General features: G+C 42.2%; 1 long non-coding RNA gene across 5 annotated transcripts in view; it reads left to right on the forward strand.

The window, feature by feature from the left end:
• LOC140696445 (uncharacterized) overlaps positions 1–14,231 on the forward strand; it is a 198,439-nt gene extending 184,208 nt beyond the window's left edge. For 3 of the 5 annotated variants that reach the window (XR_012072795.1, XR_012072793.1, XR_012072792.1), the window contains 3 exons: positions 3,732–3,918; positions 4,425–5,729; positions 9,358–14,231. This is a non-coding gene — a long non-coding RNA (uncharacterized lncRNA). The remainder of the gene's footprint in view (positions 1–3,731; positions 3,919–4,424; positions 5,730–9,357) is intronic. The other 2 variants (XR_012072796.1, XR_012072794.1) reach the window with 2 other exon arrangements.
• Positions 14,232–19,578: the final 5,347 nt, after the last annotated feature.

Genomic DNA, 19,578 nt, shown 5'->3' on the forward strand with positions numbered 1-19,578 from the left:
TTCTGCTGTGTCTCTGCCCATGGACCATCTCCTGGTCTTCCAGAGCCTTTCCCTGGAAGCAGTTGGTCTCTGCCTCCTCCTGAGTAGGGAACAGGCACAGGTCCCGTGGGACTCAGCTCTTCAGGGGCATGGACTGTGACTCACTCCCCTGGATCCTGGTGGAATGCAGGACATTTGGTCTGTGCTCAAATGATGATGGAAAGAAAAAAAAAAAAGAGGTAGAGGGACTGAAGAAAAAGGGAGATCATTTTTATATTATTTCTATTTGTATATAATAACAGTTAAGAAGAAAAGGAATTAGTTACAAAAGGTCTCTGAGTTCTTCTATGTAATTTTTTTATTGATGTCTAACATAATTCATTAATAAGGTGTAAAAGGAGAAACTCAGGCACATTTTATATTCTAGTAAAACTCAAATAGATTTGAGGGTTAAAAAATAAGTTATTTTTTATAGCCAATATTCACTTCTCCCCTACAGAAAAATAATTTTTCTCCCCCCAGAATGACCTTGATCTTTCCTGTTTCCAGGAAAATGGGGTTTGATTGACCTAAGGGCTGAATATAGAGTTTCTTTCTCTTTGTTCAAGTGGAAAGCACACATGTAGTCGTTCCCTTTCAAATCAGAAGAGGCTTAACTTCTTTTCTTTGGTCCAAACCCATCCCCCTCAACACTCCCTGTGTACAAAAGCATCAAGTTCGTGGACTTCAAAGGGCGTTCCACTTGAGTGCTGGAGATATGGGGGTTCAGGAGGTGGCAATGGCCCCTCTTTATTAGTTAGCATTTACTAAGCCTTTCTAATCATTAACTAGTTACCCTGATGGAGTAATTCCCATGGGCACTGATGAGAATTGTCGGAACATAGCAGTATGGAAATTGATCTGCTAACTTGGTAACCATAGTCCTGTCCCTAAACAGGTCCCTTTATGAGGCACTTTTCAGAACTGGGGGCAGTATGGCACAGATGAAAAAAACACTGAACTGATTCTTGTTCCAACTCTCATTCACCAGCTGTTTGACCTTGGCTGCAGCCTCAGCTGTACTATAGCTGGCTTCAATCAGGGAAAGCAAATAGGTAGCATATGTGCCACCACTGGTGCCCTCCTGTCACCAGGGCAGACATTGTTAATCAATCCCAGCCCCTTTGGTGAACCTGGAAAGAGTTCCATAATCCCATGTGCCTACAATGGATCAGATTGCCTTGTGAGCTGCTGCTTGTTGACCATGCCCTTCCAAACCTAATGTTCAATAATGTTAAGTATTATAGCTATTCCTTTTGTTGTAGCAACCACCACCAACAGTCTTAATAAAATTGTGCTATTTCATTCCAAGGATCACACAGAATTTCCCTCCTCAAAATACTCCTGAGAAATAGGAAAATAAGCATTCATTCCAACCGTCCCAGAGGTTGAGTCTGCCTGAAACAAAGGGGGTGGCCTAGACACTCTAAAACAAGTTCCAAGCAGGACTGAGAGCAAAGGCATCCTCAACAAATTCTTCCTATTTCTTCCTTCAGCATTGAGGGCCGGGAGCCAGATCCTTCTAGCCAAAGGGGAATTCCTGTAGGAGCTAATGAGAATTTGGCATTAAAATGAATAGGTTCCTCTCATTCACTGCTGGTGGGAATGTGAAATGGTGCTACTGCTTTGGAAAACCGTCTGGCTCAAAATGTTAAATATAAAGTTATCATATGACCCAGCAATTCTACTCCTAGGTGTATACCCGAGAGAAATAAACACGTGTGTCCACATAAAAACTTGTACGTGAGTGTTCATAGTAGCATTGTCAATTAAATAGCCAAAAAGTAGAAACAATCAAAATGTCCATCAATTGATGAACAGATAAATAAAACGTGCTATATCCATACAATGGAATATTATTCAACCATAAAAAGGAATAGAGTACTGTTACATGCATGCATAAACCTTGAAAACCTTATACTAAATGAAAGAATCCATTCACAAAAGATCACACAGTGTCTGATTTCATTTACATGAAATGTCCAGAACAGGCAAATCTATAGAGACAGAGAGATTGGTGGTTGCCTAGAGCTGAGGGACTTGGAGAGCTGGGGACTGATGGGTAAGGGCTGCACGGCTTTTGGGAGGATAAAAATGTTCTAAAATTGACTGTGATGTTGGTTGCACAACTCTGTGAATGTACCAAAAGCCGTTGAATTGTATACTTTAAACAGGTGAATTGTACTATATGTGAATTATATCTGAAGAAAGCCATTAAAAAGCAAAACTGTTCTATTAAAAAATTAAAAAAAATAAGATGAGTAGGTTCTTTCTCAGTTTTGAGGAAATCTTAATGTGGCAAGTTAGCTGTGATGTTGTGTTTGTGTGTTTGTGTGTCTGTGTGCCCTAACAGTGACCAAAGAATAGCATCCTACAGAGTCCTATGATCTCCTGATGATTAACATGACCAAACACTGATCTGATTTTTAAAGATTTGATTAATGTGGCCCAGTTAACTTGCTGATGAAAAGGGGAAAATATGTTTAATCCTCAGTAGGGGAACCCATTGTACTATCATGCTGTCTCCTTCTTGCAAGCCTTCAATCCCTCTTCTCTGCACATAAGACAAGGTCAGGACACGGGCAAGTCTTCACAAGCTGCCCTCCCTTAATTTACTAGGTCATCTCCTGACACTGCCGCTAACCCCCTTTGCTCTCTGGTCACTCAGAGTGGCGCACCCCTGCTGCACAGTCATCCTGAGCAATTCCACAACTCCATGCCTTCGGATGTGCGGTTCTCACTGTCCTTTATGCCTTGCTCCGTCCACTCTACTCTTCCTTATCTGGCAAAATCCAACTCACTCCTTAGGAAGCTGAAGCCCATGGGAAGCCAGCTCTGGATCCCCAGGCAAGTGACTTGTGCCCATAACTCTGTACGGATCTCATCTCTGACACATGCGTTGAGGACTTGTCCATCTCCCCTCAGCAAGGGCAGAGGTGGTGTCACGGAAGCTTCTGCAATCCTGGGACGAAGCAGCACATCTGACACACAGCGGGGCCTTGGAACACAAGCGAATAAGTAACATTCGGTGGCTCTGAGCTTGTGACAGTAAAACAGCATTGTTTGAGTAGGTGATATGCCATGTTTCTTTTGGAACGGTGGAGAGGCAACCAAGTTCAGTATAAACAGAACCTTCGATAGTCTGTTTTCATTACAGCGATGGCTAATAACTTTCTGCAAAAATCCAGTTGTCATGTGGAATTACAGACACACCACCCTCTTAATTAGGGCTGTCTCCTCCTTTGACTCAGGACAACCCTCCTCAATGTTGAGGAAAATTCTTGATCACCTCAGTTTGTAGAAGGTAGAGAAGACAAAGAAAGGGCCAGTTTCTCTGGGTCTAATTCTGACCAATGAGGAGGAAGTGGTTGGAGAAGCGATGGAAACTTGGTGAGAAGCTTACCACATGGCCGACGGCTCATCACCACCCAGGGCAGCTAAGTCTGCAGCCCTATCTGTGCTGTGCGGTGCCCCCGCAGTCCCCCAGCACATGTGGTTATGTTATGTGTGTCCTGCTGTGCTGATTGCACACAGGTGACATCACTTGAGGATTTTATACACGTGCACACATATATAAAATATCTATATAACCCTTGTGTGATTTTAAATATTTGTCTTAATAAATATATTTATTAGCATATGTATAATAATATAATAATGTTATATGATATAAATGTAATAACATTCATATGTATTCTAATTTTTTCCCCCAGCAGCTTAAAAAGCCTTCCTCTGTGTTGCTACTCCCTTCCCATACTGCCCTCCAATTTCGGGAGGAATCATTGAACTCATAAAACTCACTGAACGACCCAACGCCAGGAAGCAGAGCCCACTGTCCCACTCACGGACGAGAAAAATAAGGCTCAGCGAGTTGCAGGAGTCGTCGGAGGCCCACAGCTGGTAGATGACACAGCCAGGCTCCCAGCCCTTCTAGATAAAGTTTCCTGCACACCCCGTTGCCCCGCGGTGGGGGAGGGCGCGGCGGCGGGGCTGGGGAGGTGGCGCGTGAGAAGAATGTAAGAAATCAGAAGGGCAGCTACAAGTTGCACGGAGCCAGAAATGCTGTGTAAATCACTTAGGAACAAATAGGAACTGATCCTTATTTCCCTTTGAAAATATTAGAACATTTAAGAGTAAGTGTTTTTGTGAAGCATCTCCACTCCGTACAATTCCGAGGCTTGAAACCTTATACACAGCAAGCAGGGTTTGAGGGAAAAGCCGCCTTTTGTGGTGTATATACAGAATAAGTGATGGCCCCATAAAACATGGATTTCTTTAATCTACTGAGGGAGCAGCGCTGACAAGACACCGTGAGGGCACAGCTGTGTTTACTCCAGGGTCACCTCGTGTTATTTATAATAAATGCTTTCGCTTTTGCTCTCTGCTGACCACCTTCTCCTTCCCAGGATATGAAGTCTGTTACCACAGAACCAGACGCCGTTAATGGGCCCACACGGCTATGAACACACCAGCCGGTCCATGATTTTATAGCATCCATCACGGGACACCAGGATCCTTATTAAAGAAGAGAGCTTTTACAGCGTTTTCCAGAGCACCATATTTTCTAGACCCAGCCCACAGGGAGAGTGCTACAGGGAGTGATATTGCATTAGAGGCCGTTCCATGGGGTCTGGGCCACGGCGGCGGGGAAGAAAATCATCGAGCGGTATTTATGATGTGCGGTGCTGTGTTGATGTGGTGCCAGGGGCCATACAAGGAAAGGTAGACCGTCTTGACGCTTTTCCCCTAGGAGCTCCCATTTGGAAAGTGAACACAGAGGCATATGTAAAAATTATGACCCAATTCACCATGTACAGTGTGGAGCAAAAATGTAATTAACTTTGATTTATAGCATGTAGTACAAACCTTGATCTATTCAACCCTTCTGGGCCACCAGAAGTCCTTTTTTGTTTCAATCTTTGTTTAATATCTTATCAATCCGTCTTGGGCCCCTTTTCCTATTTGGGAAGCAGAGTTTACTGAATATAATCTTATCTTTCTTTGATGGCCAAGAATCTTGCGGTGTCAGATTGATGTTTGTAAACGTTCATTTGCTCCGTGAGCTCGTGGCGGACTGGGGATTAAGGGAGCCGGCTTTGATGTCAGAATCTGGCTCTGCCTCTTAACGGGCTGGGGTGCCTGGGACAAGTTGTTCACTAGCCAGAGCTTCTGAGTCTTAGTGTTCTCATCTGTAAAATGGAACTAATAGTAGTTCCTTTGCTAGGATTAGAGAGCATGAGTGTAAAGTAGTTAAGCATCATAGTGTCTGCTTTGGTGCTTAAGAAGCATCAAATAAATATGAGTTCTTTTTGTCTGTTGTATCAAGACGAGATGGAATGTAGCTAGATCTCAGCTGGTCTTACACACTCTAGAAATATCGATTGCCGGAGTGAATACTGTTATGCCTGCCCAGATCCCCTCCTCAGGGCCAATTCACCTGTCCCCTGGCAGCTGGGAAGATCAGCTGCTGACAACTCACACTGTGTTCCTAGCTGGGCATGGCCCTCAGCCATCAGGAACCACCTCGCACAAGGTTATACTCCCTCCCAGGCTGGATGATGTGGAGACAAAAGTTCAGCCCCATCGCTTCAATTTGGACAATTTTGAAGGGCCGCCCCAGCTCCAGAGTTGCCTGTAGGATCAGCTAAGGCCTCAGATGCAGCTGTGGTGCCGGCTAGCCTCTCCCTCTGCTGGGTCCTCCCCTCTTACAGGTGCATATCCCGAGAGCTCTCCCCAGTAAACTGCACCCCCAACTTTTCCCTATGAGGTCTGTCTCAATCAAAGATCTTGCTTAAATGTAAATTGTTGATTTAAACTTTTCTTGAGATTTGGTTATTTCCGCTGAAAATGGTAAGCAGAAAAAATGTCAGTGAATTGTATTTTCTGGTTACTTAGGTCCCAGCTAACTGTATTTGTTTCCTATTGCTGCTGTAACAAATCATATAATCATAGATATAGTGGCTTAAGAAAACACAAATTCATTATCTTAAATTCTGTAGTCCGTAAGTCTGAAGTGGGTCTCACTGGACTAAAATCAAGGTCTCAGCAGGACTATGCTCCCTTTCAGAGGTTCTAGGGGAGAGTCTGTTTCCTTGCCCTCTCCAGCTTATTGAAGCTGCCCAAGCTCCTTGGCTCACAGCTTTCTTCCTCTATCTTCAAAGCCAGCAATAGTGGGTCCAGTTAAATATTATATCATGCTGACCTCCCCTTCTCCCTGTCTTATACTTTTAAGTACTTTGGGATAACATTAGGCCTGCCTGGTTAATCCAGGATTATCTCCCTGTTTTAAGGTCAGCTGATTAGCAACCTTAATTCCATCTGCAACTTTAATTCCCCTTTGCCATGTAATGTAACATATTCGCAAGATTCCTGGATTAGGATGTGGACATCTTTAGGGGGTCATTATTCCGCCTACCATATGAATCAAAGTTTTACTATTTAGCTTGAAAAGACAAATAGGAACCAGAGCCAAGTAAGTGAAAAGGAACTTACTTGGACAATTACAATGTGTATACATTTTGTCATCTGGGATGTTTCAGGGTTGCAAACAGCTGGACGCACAGTCTGGTGAGAGGGGGAGCTTTGGGAGGAACTGGGCAGTAGTGCAGGCAAAACTAAAAGGGACAAGAGCTTAAAGAAATCTAACTTAAGCAATGCAGAAAGTAGAAGGGCTGTGCTTTGAGTGCTTTTGAAAGGAGGGATTTAAGTAGGGTCTGATGTAATAACTAAACCCAATTAGAACAACCTTGGGCTGCATCAGCCACCCTGACTCATCAAGTGTTGGAGACCGAGAAAGGCTACGGAAGGATGATCCCATGTGCCCGAAATGAAACACTGTCAAATGGCCGGCCACATAAAAATCACATGGAGGAATTTTGTCTAAAGTTAACCAGCACTGTCCAGAATCAGATGCAACACCAGGTTTCTAGCAACTGGGAGGCATTTAAGCTCCGGGTAGCTCCATGAATGAGAGAATTGCTTACTTCCTATCAAAAAAGCTGTGCACAATACTCTCATTTGTCACTTTACAGCCCAAGACTCTCCCACTACTTACTAACTACCACCTCTGGCTGAGGGCTCAGCATTGCAGAGCAGAGAGCTGGTTCACGGTGTATGTGTGGGGGTGTCCCTTCCCTAAGTGAACCCTTTGCACATGTTTATAATCCACTGAGCAAAAGTTTAAAAGTCCAAGCAAGACACAATTGAAAAGGACTCATGACCTGATCAGTTTCCTCTGCCTTAGCAGAGTTGAGTGTCTGGGGCTTCCAGGCAAGTTACTTGTGACTATATATAAGGAAATTTCAGGTATGTTTTAAATAAACATACCAGAGCTTATGCATCCCACATGAGTCTCCCCTTTAAATCAGTCTCCTTGGAAGATAAATCACTTATTCCAAAGATACTGTTAAAAACAGTCTGGATCATTTCTCTTCAGACACTTAAGTGCATACTTTGGAGTATCTTGATGGGGACAAATATTTATCCTTTAAAGGTGGATTTGATTTTTACCAACAGCCAAAATTCATTTGTATCAAAGTCTGGGGAATAAGGTGAATAATCAAATTAAGTACTACCATTTTAGATTAAAAGATGAGTCTGATGTAATTGAATGAGACTAGTTTTCCCCTGAGGGTTTTGGATGGTTCTGAGGGCCAAAGAGTAAGAACAATGGCTGCATTGATGGTATTAGTTGGCACCTTTCAAAGTGATCTTTTTAAAAGATTACATGCAGTTGAGAGTAGTAATTTCTGGAATTTTTTTTTAAGTTTACTACTTCAGAGATATTGTATCTTAGTGGTTAAAAGCACAGGTTCTGAAGTCAGTCCTGGAACTAACAATCAGCTCCATAATTTTTTAGCTGTGTGACTTCCAGCAAGTCACTCACCCTCTCTGATATTCATTTTCTTCATCTGAATAGGAGACTTATCCTGTAAACTAACTCAGAGGATGGCTACAAGGAATAAATCAGGTCATATACATAAAACACAAGGTCATGTATGTTATACGTCTAGTCTACTGCTTGACACGTTGTAGGTGCTCAATTAATAATGGCTATTGTTTTTCTTCATCAACACATCAGGGGCACAAAAACACCCAGGCCTCTTCACCTCTAGGTGGGAGCACATTCAAAATATTGATTGCATTTATGATAGTACTAGTAACTATCATTTATTAAACACCCGTAGTGGGTAAAACCCTTTCAAGCCTCACTAGAACCCTCTTAGAAGTAGATACTATTATCGGACCCATTTTAACAGATGAGGAAATGGAAGCCTAATGAGTTAAGCAACTTGCCCTGAAGCATTCAGCTACAAAGCTGCAGAGTCAGGACACCTGGACTCCCACACCGGCATTTTAACCCTTTCTCACACAGCTGTTGATGAAGGTCCGTGGGTCCTCTTCTCTGTGACGTGAGGACAGCATGAGTAGGGCTTCAAGCCTGGGCTCTGGAGCCACATGGACTGGATTTGAGTTTGAATCCCAGCTCACCCACTGATCTGTCACGCGGCCCTGACCAGTTTTCTCCACTGTAACATGAGACCAGTGAAGAGACGCTGCAGGAGTAGTGTCTAGGGCAGAGTCAGTGCTCGGAATTAAATGCGAACGAAAACCCCAATTAACGGAACATTCTGCACAGAGTGGCTTTTGGTGACACATCCCCTACCCTTGAGATTCACACGCCTGCCGGGAAGAGCAGTATCGAGGCTCTGAAAGCTTCTGGCGATAGCCTGAGTATGAAAGCCAGCCTTACTGATAGCAGAGACTTCTCCTGAAAGTGGGCACAAAGTGTTTCCATCAGATTATGGCCGAATTCCAGTGGGCGGAGGAGGTGACAGACAAAACCACTTAGTATTCCTACTCGGCCCCCGAGTTGACACTCTGATCAAGCACTTTTCCTAACACGTGTTCCTGGAGAGCCGCTTGTTATCTGGGGTGGGGGCTGCCTGCCCACCTCCACTCCTGCCTGGAACGGCCCCCACCTCCCCTCACAGTCCCTTCTCACATCATGACTTACGACAAACCCCGAGTGGCCAGAAGAAACATGGCATTGCTTGCAGCTTAGTGTCTGGCTGGTCTAGAGCCTGCCTGCCTGCCTGCCTGTCTTCCCTCCTTCCTTCACTCCGTCTTCTGCGGGAGAGAAGTCAGCAACTAGTCTTGCAGCTAAGAGGCTTTGTTATGGGCTGGACTGTTTCCCCCCTAAAATTCTATGTTGAAGTCCTAACCTCCAATACCGCAGAATTTGACTGCATTTGGAGATAAGCCTTTAAAGAGGTAATTAAGGTAAAATGAAGTCACATGGGTAGGCCCTAATCCAACATGTCTGGTGTCCTTACACAGATGACAGACTGAAGAACTATAAGAGGACACAATGAGAAGGTATCCTCTGCAAGCCAAGGAGAGGCCTCAGAAGAAACCAACCCTGCGGACACCTTGGTTTCATTTTCAAACTTGTGCACAAGGGTTAGGGGAAGGTGTGGATGCCCCCCAGGGAGAGCCCTGCACTGAGATGCTTCCTGGACATGAGGGCACCAAGGCCAAGTGACGCTGGATGTTTGGCACAAAGAGCCTCCCGGATTTTCCGTCCACACATCAGTGACCAATACCCCTGGCTGTCACGTTTGCACCACCTCACTTTGGCTCACCCAGGAAACTCCACACCAGACTGCCCTGAAAGCTGAAAGTGGCTTTCAGACCTTTTGGAAGTGACTCAGACCTAGAGGCCACTCTATTGAAGTGATTCATTTTTAAAAGGAGGCTTACGTACGCGATCATATCTACTAAACGCTTTTATCTGTTCTTTGTTGTTCCTTGAATAAGAACCTGTTAAATGACCAAACTGTGCCTTCTACCTGCCTTTTGAAAGGACAGAGTAACATAAATTTAAATGCATGTTGGGCAAAAGGTGCTTTCTTTTCCAAGAAAGGAACCATAGGGTCTGGAGTTAACGACACTCAAGGGTGCCACTTGTGATTTTTCTCCCCACTGAAATTCTTCTCCACCTGCCAGTTTCTCACCCACTGAAAACTCAGGTGCTGTCCCAGTTACAGTGCTCACTCAACAAGCCTAAACAGACATGGACTTGTATTCCTGTTTGGTCAGCATCAATTTGTAACCCGGATTCTTTATTGAATATTGCAATTAAAATGGCTTTTACTGTTGGGTTATTTCCATTTCCTCATCTGTGAATCAGGAGCTTTAAAGTGATCTCCATGATACCTTCCAGCTGCCAAGACTGTGATTCTGCTTTGTAAGATGGGCAGATGTGTGAGTCTTTCTGTGCCCCCAAACAGCAAGCCATCATTCTAACCCAGATAGTATTTGTTTCATTTATGAGCTTAATAAATGCTGTTGAGTGAGGAACTGAATCAATTAATGAATGCCCACTGGGTTCCCAGCCCCAGGGAACACGCAGGTAAATAAGACAGTTTCTGACTGTCAGGAGCTCACGCTCTGAAGAGGGAGACAAGATGTGTAAACAGATGTGCTGCTCAGTTCGACTTTCTTTGTTTTCAGTTAGTTTTACTTATTATGATAACAAAAACTTGAATTTATTTTGTGCCTGCTCTGCGTCAAGCACTCTCTGGGTGTTATGAAGGGAGTCCTCACACTCACTCTACAAAGTAGTATTATTGATATTATTTTAAAGATTAAAAAACGAAAGCCAAGAACCTGGATCAGGTTAACTCCTCGTCCTTACATGTCACAGGAGTTATAAGAGCCTTACTGTTTCTGGAAAGAAAAGCCAAATGGCACCATCATTCGATCTCAGTGATAGGCAACAAGTGTGGTTGACTTTATTTTTAGTTCACTCACGTAACCAACATTTATTGAGTGTCTTCTCAGCGTCCATAAAATGAAAAAACTAAGTATTCTTCTGACTTGTTCCTGATGCAGTTTTAGCGAAAAAGAAAAAGTGCTGACAATGATTACACTGAAATGAGACCTATACTCTGATATAGCAGGGACAGAGTGTTCTGGGGTCCTAGAGGAGAGAATGGCTAACTTGAGGCTGGAGTAGTCAGGGAAAGTGACTTTTGAGCTGAGTTTTGAAGAATGGGCCAGAATTCATCAGGCAGAATGAAGGAGGATACTCCAAGCAGAGGGAACAGGAAGTACAAAAGTCTCATGGGATGAACAGAACACTGCATTTGGGGGATGGTGAGACATTCCGTGTGGCTGAGAGTAGAGGAAGTGAATGAGCCTTGAGGATGGTGAAGCCAGATGGAGAGTTTGGGTGGGGGCTGTGTTGGAGAGTCCTGTTCAGAATTTATCTTGACTGATGGAGACTTTACAAGGGGACTAGTGACATCATCGATTTGCTTCATGGTGGAGCAGTGATTATCAGTCCTGGCCGCACATCAGAATTACACGAGGAGCTTTTAAAAATTCTGACATCTAATGCTGCAACACCAGATAAATTAAACAAGAATTCCCAGGACTCAGGCATTTGGTATTTAAAAATAAAACTCTCCAGGTGATGCCAAAGTGCAGCCAAGATTGAGAGCCACTGGTGGGGAGCATACTCCAGAAAAGAAAGAAACTGGGACTGGGAGGCCAGGCAGGGGACCACTGGACAAGGTCTGGAGAACACCTCCGGGGCAGTGGTTCTCAAACTTCAGTGCATCAGAATCCCCTGGAAGGCTTGTTAACTTGCTGGGCCCCAGCCCTAGCTTTCGATGCAGTAGGTCTGGGGCATGGCCAAGAATCTGTATTTCTGACCATTTCCCAGGTGATGCTGATTTTGCTGGTGCAAGCCTGCAGAGGACCACAGGTGTGTGGCCGGGCAGTGGATGGGGAGGAGAAAATAGGGAGGGTGAGGGGGGATCAGGCAACTGGGTGAATGGCAAGGCAAGGCTATTAACCAAAACGGGAATCAAAAGGCCTATTCACGTTGCTTATGACTTGAGGGAGAAGATGTTTGGACATGCAGGACTAGATATATTTGTTGGAGAGACCTAGGTTAAGGCACCTAGTCAGCAGCTGGAAATACTTTTCTAGCTATCGGGAAGAAGTGATTTGTAAATTTACAAAATCTGGGGCAAACCAGAAACTGATTTAGCCTAATTCAAGATCAATTTGCAAATATTAACTATAAATAACTATAAATATTAACTATATGAAATAGATTAACAACAAGTTTCTCCTGTATACCACAAGGAACTATATTCAATATCTTGTAGTAACCTATAATGAAAAAGAATATGAAAATGAATATACGTATGTGTATGTATGGCTGAAACATGTTATACACCGGAAATTGACACATTGTAAACTGACTATACTTCAATTTAAAAAAAAACAGGTCTATATGAACTGATGACTATATATAGCTTAAAGACTACATATTATTTCTATTGGAGCCTTTTTTTTTCTGATCTGTTTAATCAGTAAGACTGTTGTGATGTCTTTTTAACCACTCCGCAAAAAAAAATCTAAATTATACAAAAGCTATTAAACCTGGTTGTTAAGTACACATAGGCCAAATGTTTAAACTGCCTCCCCTTGGTTTTTCCATTTATCTTTATACGTGAATTTGAAAAGCAAAAATAACCTTTATTTCTTTATATTAGTAATTCTTATGTTTTCCTTTTATTTGTGAGAAGAATCCAAGGCATTTGGCCGGGCCTCAGTTTCCCCAGTGGGTTGGATTTAGTAACTGCCAAGGACCCTTCCAATCCTAGCATTCTGTGAGTTTACCTTTGACTTGGTATCACTGTTGCCAGAAGGATCTCCAGGAGTTGGCAACACTGGAAAAGATTTTTTTTTTCCACATTTGAATTTAACTTTTTTAGAGCACATTTCTTTCAAAAAATTGTAAGGCCCTCTTGTCAGAGCTCAGTCTTAAAGGTATTTCCAAACTTGTTTCTTATTCCTCCCTTGACAAGTGCTGTCATGGAGTTCCATCACTCCGGGACTAACAGCTACCAATAAACAGAAAATTATTTCCAACCAGCTAACATGCTGTTTACTTTCCAGAAAAATTGCACTTTCCAATCTGACAGTTGATCAAGGGGTATCCCGCTGCTGTCAGCAGGGAGAAATGTTTAAACACAGAGATGGGAGTTTAAACATTTTCTCATTATCACAGAATAAGGGGGGAAAAAACACAAATAAATAAATAAGTAAAATGGCATACAGACTCTCTAACCCCCCGCTGGGAGCGAAATGAAGCTGTGTCACATGACCAGAAGGAGTGGGCTTTTATCTCCGGCCCCAGTACCGTTACTCAAGTGACACCTGTCACATGACCCAACGTCGGTCTTTTATCTGCCTTCCCCAGCCACCCTTGTGGGGAATTGTCTTTTCCAGAGATGTGTGGCCCGTGGTGGCCATTGTTGTGGGTTCTGTTAGTGCCATTAGCCTGGCCTTCTGCATTTCCTGCCTCGAATCCCCTAGATCTCTCCTCAAACATTGTTTAAACATAATAAATTACAAAACACCTGCAAAACTTAAAAAAAGAGCAAACAAAAAAATCTCAGAGAGGACAAAAAAAATCAGTGCCATTATTATATGTCATACAAGTTTGCAGGAATTGGAATTGGGAGAGAAAATACCTATTTTTTAAAACACAATCTTAATTTTTGAATGTTTATTAGAGCAGGAGGTTAATAAAACCCCAGTACACTTCATTATAAGAGTGCCTGCAACTTTAACTAGCCAGGCTCACCACAGTCACAGACAACCAGAACCAGTTGTGGCTTTTCCTCCCCCAACTTCGTTCTAAACTAAACTCCAACCCAACCCTTTTACTCTTTAACTTGGTTTCTAATTGTCCTCCTGCCTTACCTGGCTACCTAGAACCCCGTGGCTTTGAAACTTTCATTTCCCTGGTTCCTTTATCTTCTGCTTTCCTATGACTACTACCACCACCATCACAACCACCATCACCATTACAACCACCACCACTACAACCACCACCCCCTTGAACATCACCACTAGCACAAGTTAGCTGATTTTCATAGTGCTTCCCATCCATCAGGCACTGTTTAAAATTCTTGAAATATCTTAACTCATTTGATCCTCAGAAGCAACTCTGTGAGACAGATATTATGATCATCCTTGTTTTACAAAGGATGAAATGAGTGCACAGAGAAGTAAAGTAACTTGCCCAAGGTCACACAGGTAGTTAGTGCAGAGTCAGATCCAAAGCAGTCTGGCTCCTGATTCTGCACACCTGCCCACCAGCTGAGCACTCTTCAGAACTTTCCTAAATCTTTACCTACATACTTCTCTTTTTTCCTGTTACAGAGGATATGTGTCTCTTATCCTCTTCACTGCAAACATGGGCTCTTAATCTCATTTTCTTCAATCTCTGAATCTTCACTGATTCATTCATTTATATATTCCACAAATGTTTGTTGAACACTATGTGTCATGCACAATTCTAGATGCTTTTGATACGTCAGCGAACAGAACATACTAAATCCTTTTTCCTACAGGGCTTACTTTCTAGTGGGGGAAGAGAGAAAATACAGTTGACCCTTGAACAACATGAGTTTGAACATAGGTCCACTTACATGTGGATTTTTTTTCAAAGGTAAATACTACAGTGCTACAAAATCTTCAGTTGGTTGAATCTGTGGATGTAGAAATGCGGATATGGAGGAACACTGATATGGAGGACTGATTATAAGTTACATTCAAATTTTTGACTGTGCAGAGGGTTGGTACCTCTAACCCCCAGAGCTGTTCAAGGGTTAACTGTAAACAAAGGTAAAACATCAGTATGTTTTATATAAACAAACGAAGAAAACCACAACAAACCCAGATCAGGTCAACAGAGTAAATGAGTGCTGGGCTGCAAAGGCAGAGGAGTTCATTGATTCAATGATCAATCACATACTATGTACAATGGACTGTTCAAGGTACTTAAAATACATCAGTGAATAAGACAAAGTTTCCTGTCCTCATGGAGCTTACATTTTAGCAGAAGTGAGAAAAACAATTCACATCATAAATGAGTAAACCATAAATTATAGAGTGTGAAATTCAGTAAAAACATGCTTTAGAAAAGTTGAATAGGGTAAGGGGGATTTGTGCACAGGAGGCTTGGTTGTTGAATAGGGTGGCTGGGGTAGGTTTCACTGATATTGGAACAAAGGGTTGAAGTAGGCAAGGGAGTTGGCTGTGTGGCTCTTTGGGAGAAAAGTGTTCCAGGCAGAGGAAAGAGTCAGGCAGAAGCCCAAGGAGGAAGCATGCCTGGCGTGTTTAGACTATCCACTGATTCTCCCAACTTCATTCTTTCTTTTTCCTTCAGCCCATAAAATGCTTCAATCCCTCCTCTGCTTTAAAAAAAAACTAAAAACTAAAAACTGAAAAAAAAAAAAGTAAGGAACTCTCTTGTTGCTTCCACACTCTTCCATCTTTTCCACCTTTTATGACAGAGTTTCTGAAGTATAATTCCTGCCTCTACTTTCTTACCACTCACTCTCTCTTTGACCCATTGTATTTTACTATGACCACTGTTCCATGGAAACTGCTCCCTTAGAGGTCACCCCTGACCAGTAGCCACCAAAGTCCATGGCCTGCTTTAATCTTTACCCTCCTCATATTTCCTCTGTAGGCCAGTCTTGGAACACTATCCTGAACTTTTGTCACCCAGAATGATTCTAGTTTTCTGCCCCAACTCTCTGGCCATTAACACTTTGTCTCCTTTGCAGATTCTTCCTTCTCCCATCCTTGTGCTTCTTCTCTTTCTTTACATCCTCTTGGGCAATCACACCTCAGGGACTTCTGGGATATTTATGGAAGAGATGCCCACTTAGAGCCAGTCTTCATTTCCTAGCCCCAGGTCAGCAGTTCCAATTGTCTGATGCTCACCCCCAACTCAAGCTGTCTAGAAATGAGCTCATAACCTTCTTTCTGGAACTAATTGCTTGATTAAAAATAATATAACAAGTCATCCAGGCCCCTAGACTGGAAACCTTACAGCCATTCTTCAACTCCCTGCACAAATAGACCCCATAGTCAATTATATGCTGTGGCAAATTCTTTGGTTGACTGTCCAACAGTCATTCCCCACTTCTTCCCCAGTTAAAAGAAAACTGATTATTCAGGAATTTGCCCCTCAGGAAAGGTGATTCTGGCTTCAGATCAGTAGCAAATCCTGACCATTCTAAGCAGTCATTTAATTTCCCTAGGAATGGATATGTGACAGTCTGATCAGTAAGATGTGAAGAGAACTATGCTTTCTTTGAAAAGGAAGCACACAGGAAGAGACACCCTCTTCTTCAACTGGACAGTGTCATACCTGCATGGGATACCTGGAACAGTGGCAGCATCTTGTGACCACGATGGGAACCAGTCTGAGAATGAAGACGACGAAGGACAATGAATATACAGTGAAGAAAGATGGAAGGAACCTGGGTTGTTGATGATGTCATTGACTCATCAAGTTAATCAATCCTGGAACCACCTACTTCTGGACTTCCTATGTGAACTGATATCCTTATGGATTAAGCCACTGAATGGGGGCTTCCAATTCCTTATGACTAAAAATATTTTTTCCCTCACACAGGGCTGTCTTCTTTTCACCCCATCCACAACTGCCTGCCTGTCAAACTGTCAGTTGAAGATAAAGATTGATTGTCATCTCCTTTATGACAGGGGGACTGATATGTTGTCACTGAATCTTGTACTTGTTTTCACCTAATGCACCATTCGACTACCAGATCCTTAGGGGAACTTTAATTTTTATATTTATTGTCCAGATGTTTGTATTAATGAACAGATGGAAAGGATTATTTTATCTATTGGTTCAGTTTTGGGCTCCTACAAGATTTTCTTGTAATATCCAATGACATTTCTTACAAAAGAAACAATTGTTTACAAGGATGCTAATAAACTCGGGTGAATTCACTACCAAGTGCCTGAGATCTTATACCAGGTGCCTATTAACATACTTAGGAATGGAGAAAATGTGAATAGGTTCAGAAAGGATAGATTAAAGTAAAACCACTCTAGGAATTCATTTATGGAAGGTGTGGAGAGTAACAAAAAGGTGTCAGTCAATGTAACCTTCAGGAAGGTCTGAGCACTTTGGTTCTAAGAAATGTAACTGCTCAGAGTACTTTATTTTCTTCCAGAAGGCAACCTCCACTGGATGCTCTGGAGATTTTGTTATAAAAAGACAAAATTTTTTGAGAATAACTCCAATGTGGCATTAGATAGATGTGTACTTAAAATAAAGAGAAATGTTAGAAGACAACATTACCAACTCATAAAAATCCTACCACTCTATGTCAGCACCAATCAACAAAATTTTCTGCAATAATGGACATGTTCTTCTGTATCTGCATCCTGTATTGTGGTAGCCAGCAGCCATACATGGCTATTGAGCCCTTTAAATGTGGTTAATGTGACCAAGGAACTAAATTTTACCTTAATTAAATTTAAATTTAAATATAAATAGTCACACGTAGCTAGTAACTACCGGGTTGGACAGTGCAGGACTACGTCTAATGTGGCCCAGTACTAGTCAGAATAGGCTGGGTTATACTGCAGTAACAACTCCCAAATATTGATGGATCAACACGAAGTTTTATTTCTCTTTCTTGTTATATAGTCATCATATGTCATCTGGGGACTGTTCTACATCTCCCCATTCTGGGATCATCTTGAACACCGCTGGTTGCTACAACAGAAGGAAAAATAAAAAGAGACCTGGAGGGTCTTGCACTAGCAATCAATTGAATGCTTGACTGAGAAGTGACACATATCACTTTCGCTCACAAGTCACTGACCAGCAATCATACAGCCCTATTCACCCACCAGAGGGCCAGGAAGTGCCTTCCGATTATGGAGATTGGAAGACAGATATAATAGGAGAGTAGCACTAGTGACTGGAAAAGCAAGCATCGCTAAAATAACTCATACATCTAATTGAACAAAAATAAATCATGTTTTTAAAAGTCAAGTGTATGTCTATACAAAAGAATCAACAAAAACATAAGGGGAAAAACATGCACAAACACCAGAAATGTTCCTTTTACAAAATCAAGGAAGAGAGGAAGATTGGAATGACGTTTTGGTGTTTCATATATAATTTTTATTAAGCTTTTGAATAGGCAAATCCATTCATTAAAGGAGAAAAAGAAGAAAGCATGAGCATGATTTATCTTTCATTATAATTAAAGAGAATAATTTTGTCAATTTCTACTTTTTAAAACATCCTTAGGAAAAAAAAAGCAAGCCGAGCTGTTTTTGCAACAATAGGATCTTACTATATATAATTCCAAGTCCACAGCTGTTTAAAAGCCCTTATTAGACGATCTTGGAATTAGATGGGACCCTAGGGGTCAGCTATTCTATTTTCCAATATGGGAAACTCTCATGTCTTCCAGGGCACAAAGGAAGTCCGCTGCTGTTGTGGGAGCTCATTTCACTGGTAAGGAGGTAAAATTGTTGAACTCTTCTAGCTGTATCAAAAGTAGCACCCCTGAGCTTTCAATGTGTGTGTCTGTAACTGGCACTAAGGCTGCCCGGCAGAGCGTCAGCCCTTGCTCTGTGAGAACCCTTAGTTCCTTGAAGGGAATTTCTCTGCCCCTGGGTTTTCTCTTTTTGGATGATTCCTCCTTGTGCCCCGGTCTCCATGCCCTCTATTCTCCTGGCAGCCCTCCTTGGAGCACGCAGCCCAGTGCTGGGGGTGGGGAAAGCACAGACTTCGGAGACAGAGCCTGAGCATCAAATCCTAGCTGCTTAAATTGGATTCTGTGTTCTTCTCTGTAAGGTAGGGAATAATTACATCTACCTCTTATCTTGTTAAGAGGATTAAACAGGATTAGATCTGTAAACTAATAGATGCACAATAAATATTTACTTCAATATGATGTTTCTTTTCAAGTGTGATGGGTAGAGTTAAACTTAACAATTGTTTAGATGTGACCTAATTCCCTTCTCTGGGACACCATCTTATTTCTTCATTTATATCGCCTACAAGTATTAGCATTATCTTTTGTGGGCAGCCAGGCATACTATTAATTCGTATTATACTTAAAAGTGCCAATTTCCACTAAGTCACAGCCTTACTTAACTTGTTGACACTTTAAGCCTAAAGAGTAAGAAATTAAACCAGATGAAATTTGATAGGAATAAATGTCGTATTGACTTGTTGCTCATTAGCGTTTTTAGTTTGCTGGGGGCGGTTTTTTGGTTTATTTTATAGACTTTATTTTTTCAAGCAATTTTAGATTCACGGCAATATTCAGCAGAAGGTATAGAGATTTCCCATATACTCTCTTCCCCCACAGGTGCACAGCCTCCCACATTATCAACATCCCCCCAGAGTGCTACCTTTGTTACACTCTATGAACCTACACTGACTCATCATTATCATTATCTAAAGGCCGTAGTTTACATTAGGGTGCACTCTTGGTGTTGTACATTCTATGGGTCCGGACAAATTTATAATGACACGGAGGCACCGTTATACTATCATGCATAGTTTCACTGTCCTAAAATTCCTCTGTGTTCCGTCTGTTCATCACTCTCTCCCTTCTAACCTCTAGCAAACACTGATCTTTTTACTGTGTCTATAATTTTGCCTTTTCCAGAATGTCA

This window comes from Vicugna pacos, chromosome 5, assembly GCF_048564905.1.
Source record: "Vicugna pacos chromosome 5, VicPac4, whole genome shotgun sequence".
NCBI lineage: Eukaryota > Metazoa > Chordata > Mammalia > Artiodactyla > Camelidae > Vicugna > Vicugna pacos.